The sequence below is a fragment of the Ursus americanus genome, chromosome 6, assembly GCF_024610735.1.
Source record: "Ursus americanus isolate L20-20 chromosome 6, mUrsAme1.1.p, whole genome shotgun sequence".
Classification (NCBI taxonomy): Eukaryota; Metazoa; Chordata; class Mammalia; order Carnivora; family Ursidae; genus Ursus; species Ursus americanus.
Window position 1 is genome coordinate 10,695,444 of NC_142132.1, and position 6,379 is coordinate 10,701,822.

General features: G+C 45.5%; 1 pseudogene; it reads left to right on the top strand.

Moving 5' to 3' along the window:
• Positions 1 to 783: 783 nt before the first annotated feature.
• LOC123795853 (small nuclear ribonucleoprotein E pseudogene) lies at positions 784 to 1,047 on the top strand (annotated as a pseudogene).
• The last annotated feature ends 5,332 nt before the right edge of the window (positions 1,048 to 6,379 follow it).

A 6,379-nucleotide genomic window follows, 5' to 3' on the forward strand; every position in this document is an offset into this window, starting at 1 on the left:
GGTGTAAGACAAGTGTCCAATTTCATTCTTTGCAAGAGAATATCCAGTTTTCCCAACACCATTTATTAAAAAGACTCCTTTCCCCATTGTGTGTTCTTAGCACCGTTGGCAGAGATCTGTTGATCATATATGCATGGATTTATATCTGGGCTCTCTATTCTGTGCCACTGGTATATATGTCTGTCTTTATGTCAATATCGTACTCTTTAATTTACTGTAGATTTCTAATACACTTTGAAATCAGGAAGTGTGGTACCTCCAGCTTTGTTCCTCTTTCTCAAGATAGATTTGGCTATTCAGGGTCTTTTGTGGTTCCATATGCATTTCAGAATTTCTTTCTATTTCTGAAAAAAATGCCATGGGGATTTTAATAGAGATTGTGCTGAATTGGTGTATCACTTTGAGTGGTATGGACATTTTAACAATATTCTTCTTCTAGCCCGTGAACAGATGTTGTTCCATTTGTTTGTGTCTTTAATTTCTTTCAGCAATGTTTTGTAGTTCGCAATGTACACATCTTTCATCTCCTCAGCTAAATTTATTCCTGAGTGTTATATTCTTTTTGGTGCTATTTTAAATGGAAATGTTTTCCTAATCTCCTTTTCAGGTGGCTCCTTGTTATTGTTCAGAAACAGAACTGATTTTTCTATGTCGTGCTTGTATCCTGCAACTTTACGGAATTCACAGAAGGACCAATAGAGCACGATTCCACTTACATGAGGCATCTAAAATAGTCGAACTCATAGGCGGTCTTTGTCAGCTTCCACAACCGTGACCCGTGGCCAGGGCCAAAGAGTGCGGAAGGTGATGGTTCAACCCATCAGCCTCACCCTCAGCTACTTGCAAAACAGATCTCAGATTCGGGTTTGGCTTTATGAGCAAGTGAACAGGCGGACGCAGGGCTGTATCACTGGTTGTGATGAGTCTGTGAGCCTCATATTGAATGATGCTGAAGAGATTCTTTCTAAAACAAAGTCAAGAAAACAACTGGGTCGGATCATGCTAAAAGGAGATAATATTACCTTCCTCTAAAGTGTCTCCAATTAGAAATAATCAACAAAGTGAGAAATTCTTGAGAAGGGCATGCAGTTTGTTTTTCTAGATGTCCTTTGCTGAGAAAGTAGTTCTAAAACTTTTGTTTGTATTGTTTTGACTATTTTAATGTTATTGCCGGATGATAATGCTGTGGGATTGTTTTTATTTTTTAAAAAATAGTCAAACTCATAGAATCAAAGACTAAAATGGTGATTGCCAGGGACTGGGAGTAGGGGGAAATGGGGAGTTGCCAATCAATGGGCATACACTTTGGTTGTACAAGATGAATTAGTTCAAAAGATCTACCGTACAACGCTGTGCTTACCGTTAACAATGCTGTAGAGATTTTTTAAGAAAATAGATCTCGTGTTAAATGTTCTTACCATAATAAAACAAAATAAAATAAAGACGACTGTGCCATCCCAAATAAACATGAGGAGTGTTTAGGTCAAATAAAAAGGTGCTCCAAGTCAGGATTTTGGGTTGCAAGTGACAAAAAGAGAATTCTCTAACTGAAAGAATCCAAGGAAGGAAATATCCAAACTGTAGGGAGGAGAGCGATGCGGTGGACATCTAGGCTATTGGTATTAGAAAGTCAAGGACTGACTAGACTGGACTCTCCTAGTGTCTTTTCTCCCTGCTTCTCTCTCTGTGTTGGCTCTTTTCTCTCTCATTGCAGCTGTTTTCTGCCAAATGACCGGCAAGCTGGCCATCAGCAGATTTCGAGCTATATTTCATTGCTTCTTATTGCCCTTCCCCAGTTCCAGAACAACTCATGGGGAAGAACACTGATTCACCCACTTGGGTCAGGTGCCTGTAAGAATCACCTCAGGCCCAGGGAAGCCAGGCTGTGTAATAACAAAAAATCCCGTACAGCTGTGTAGATGGGGACACATTTCTGGAAAAAGAAGGCATTCGGTCAAAAATCCCTGAAAGGTTCACCACTCTACAGGGCCTCAGCCACCTCAGAAAATCAGAGTCAGCAAACAGCAGAGTCAGCGAACAACAGAGCAGCAAGTCCCTGGTTACCTGGACTAAATTGTCCAGGTAACCAGGGGTCAGACCGATCAGGAGTCTTCTCAACGTCACAGAGAAAAGTAGAGGAAAGAAAAATTGAGTGTGGTTCTCTTCAAAAGAATCACACTTCTCAGCTTCTCATAAACCCACAGCAAACAGGACTTTGTGGCATATGGTAGTTAGCGCTGTTTAAAGAGAAATTGAGAATTCCCTCCTTCGTCTATGCTGGAAAGGAGGAGAGGGCTGGGGACAATTCTCAGGGGCCAAGCAGCATGCTCAGTGCTTCCTATGGGTCATGTCAGTGAATCCTCAGGGCACACTATGCCTACACATCCCCATTTTACAGGTGAGGAAGCTGAGGATCAGTAAACTAAGGCAACTAGCCTAGGACCTCCTAATGAGTAAGGGATGGGGCTTGCTGGCAGACACCAGGTTAGAGACCCTCTCCGGGGACCCTGTGTGTGAGGTGTGGGAATGGAGGTAACTGACTGAGAAGCTGCCCAGCTCTGATGTGCTGAAAACATACTCCCTTCTGCCATCCCTGGGATAGATTCCTACTTTATCTCTGGATGATATTTACAAATTAGCAGTTATGGCCCCCTGTCCTTCCTACCTGCCCCACCAGGAAAGACAGTGTGCCCGGCCAGAGGATAGACACTCGGGTTCCTCTTTCCTTGCCCAGGTATATGGAAGACACCTTCTGCCCCAGCCCCGGAATCAGCCTGAGAAGTCTCTACCCGAGCCCACCACATTGCTGGGTGGGCCTTGAGGCCAGAAGCACCTACACAAATCATAATTTGGAAAGTTACATGTATTTTTGCTCTTTTAATAATAACCAGGACTATTTTTTTTTAATTTTTAGATGTTTGACTTCCAACCACAAGCACGTCATAACAATAGTGGTGGACTATCCAGGCTGGGCCTTATTGCAATGTCTTCCAAATTATATTAAAATATTTGTTTATTCCCTTAATAGTCCCCGGGTTGCTAATTCCTTTTAACATCACCTCACGCCAAAGCTGACAAAGCTAATGAAATCATCCTCCCCATTTTCCCCTCCTCCAAAGCAATCATATCTTCTAATCGTCTCTCAGAAACTCGTCCTACAAAGTCATTTGAAGTACTTTTGGGGACTGTATTATAAAGACGGATTTGTGCTATGAGTGTGGAATTCAATTTCTATGTTTTCAGCTGGCTGTCCAGGTATCAGAAGGCTTTCCTAGTGTTTAATGGAGCCGTTTGTCTCCAGAAATAAGCACTAATACGATGTGACATTACAGACCCGAAGTCCTGCCTTTTCTCTCTTGCGCGAGCACCCAGGGGGAAAAGAGGCTCTGGTATCAATGAGGATCACAAGTGGCCACTTTTCTAATAGAGATTGTGTGACTCTCCAGGGAACTGCAGGAATGGCTAGACGGCACAGTCTCCTTGTCAAGGCACTTAGATTCCTGATCTAGAACGTTCTCTTCCGTGTGCTTCTGGATTCTGATTGTAGGGATGCTTTAAAACTAAGAATGTCTGGAATTGAGGTTTAGGAGAAAGGCTGGCCAAGATTAGAGCTCTATCCTCCTAATCGCATTGCAATTACTGGGAGCTGTTACTGTTATTACTCAATTTTCTGCAGAAATTTGCAAACAGCTTTATAGTTATCTTAGGCAGAAAAACAAGAGCTGACTGAGTGTTGCTAAAGCTTATGCAAAATGTGCTGATAACTAGAGAATTCTCAGTGTATTGAGGAAGTAAATAACCGAGACTAATTACAGAAGTCTAAGAAGAGATGATGTGGCACATAATAGTAGCGGTAGTTACGCACGACACTGCGCTCGCCGCCATGTTCTGTCTCACTGGTTTCTATCATCTCACTCATTTAGTCCTCACGACCACCTGGGAAAGCAGGTATTCCCACTATTCCCATTTTACGGACAAGGAAACTAAGGCACAGGGACTTCCTTAAGGTCACCAAGTTAGTTACTCAACCTCTGTTGCTTTTGCCCAGTTAATACCCATTCCTGCTTCTGGTAACGACACTCCATTTCTCCTCAGGGACCCCCACCCCACCCATCCCCCACCCTCAAGCCTGCTGTTTGCTTGAGGTTTGCCAACTCCCTCTGCCCCCATCCCCCTGAGTGATTCAGGTCTAGGCCCATCAGTGTATCCCAGACCCCTGGCCGCGATGTCTGGTTCGGGGAGGACCACGGACAGTCAAGTTGAAAATTTCTGTGCAGTATTAAGAAAAGAGAACTTCCCTTTGAGCTCCTCACAGCTGGGAGGCTGTAGGTGTGCAGCTGGAGGAGCCACCAAGTGGAGAAGGTGGGCTGGAGGCAGGAGTCACCCCAGCAAAGCCAAGCCGCAGGTGGAGGGAGATGGGCCTGATGGTCCCTGTGGCCCTACAACCAGCCACTCCCAAGGTCTGCACTGGACTTGTCCCAGTGTTTTGTGTTTGTGTTTGTGTTTTTTTTAAATCCAGGGTTTTGTTTTTAAAAATTTTTGCAAAGGTTGTACAACCATCACCACCAATACGAAAATTTGCGTCATCCCCCAAAGAAACTCATTAGCAGACTCCACATCCCTGCTCCCACCTGCCCTTTGTGGCCGGCATCCAGGCTCCGGTTGACCCAGCTTTAAAACAGAATCACGCTCATTCGTGCCTCAGGTCTTCATCTCCCTGTTTCCATCCCTGCTCTGGGAGAGTGTGGTTTCCAGGAAGATCACTGAAGACATCCATGGAGGACACCACTCACACGTGGGGAAGGGGGACTCTGTTACAGATAAACAAATCAGGAATCAGAGAGTCAACTATGAAAGTGACATCAACAGATGTGGGGTGATGGGGTGGCTGTGCCATGTGACTCTGTTGGTGACTGGGACATTGCTGCCCCCTGTGGTCTCGATAAGATTGTCATGGAATCCCCAAATTCAAAGCCTTTCTCACAAAAAGGGAAATCACACATGGGCTCAGGATCCCCAAACTGCTGGCCCTATTACAAGGCTCCTGCTTCCAGCCATGCTGATTCCAAACCACCTGTGTCAACGCAGAACTTGGCTCCTATTTGACTTTGTTTCCGCTTACACTCCATTTTCACAAAATTTACTGAGAAGCTGGGTGAGGGGAGAGAAGGGAAGGAATATTGTAGCCCTACACACAAGGCCACAGTGAACAGAAAGCGTTCCTGCTCTCACAATGGCCACCCACCTCAGAGACTCCTCAGGTTGTCCCTTCACTCGGGCAGCCCCACTCCACCCACCGATTTCCCTCCCTAGGGACACTCCACTCCTTTCCCTGTCTCTCCCCCGCTCCCTCTGTTCCCAGCATCCCCTGCCTCTCCCCACAGAGCCCGGAGAGTAATTCACCTTCTTGAAGAAAAGCTGACTGACCATTTTGTTGCTCAGACACCTGACCTCAGGGTCCCATGTCCTTCCCTGAGCAGTATATTCCTGTTGTCTCCTAACAGACGCCATTCCCTTCCAAGGACCAGTGCAACATTTAACCGTAGAGCAGGGCCACGTGATGATTTTGGTGGGCCCAACGTGCTTTGCCTTCACGGTCCGCTTCCTCCATAAAAAGTTTTCAAAGTTATACTTATGACTGTGTTGGTATAAAAAAATATATAATTCCAGCTGGGTTATATTTATTTTTTAAAATTCTGATTTTAAGAGAAATTAAAACTTGTTCATGGGTCCCTAAAAGAATCACAGGCCCTGGGTGCCAGTCCTGCGGTTCTTACTGTTGGCCCTGCTGTTAATACATTTTTCATCCTGCTGCATATTCAAGTGAGGTGGGATCTCCCATCAGTGAAGAGAGGGTCCCAATACTAAGACCTCCCTCACAAACTGACTTCTTGGTGTCAGAATACATCCAGGCTGGGGCCGTGGTGGGTCTCCTTCTGCCACCCCTTTTGTGTTTGCTGCAAGAAAACAGTGCAGGGGCTGACTCGCCTGCACTCATGGGGAGACGCCTAGAAAACTCAGTCCAGGCACCCTGGGACCCCAGCAAACTCCTCACTGAGGTCATTGGAGGAAGAAGGACCCAATTCTGGCAGAAGAGGGAAGGGGTGGAAGGGGACATATGAGCTTATTGGGACCTGGCGGGTGTCCTGCTAAGCATTGCTTCATCTAATATTCTATGAGCATCTGAGAGGTGGTCGGACGTAAATATGCGTCGGGCCTTTCCTGTGTCCAGGCACAATGCTCAGCGCTCTAATTAGCTCCTTTAATATTTGTAGTTGCCTGAGAAGTACGTATTATTTTTGTTTCTGTCTTACAGGTGAGGACGCTGGCATTCAGAGAGAGTTAAGTAAAGACTTAGAAGCGCAGTGGGGGGTAGAGG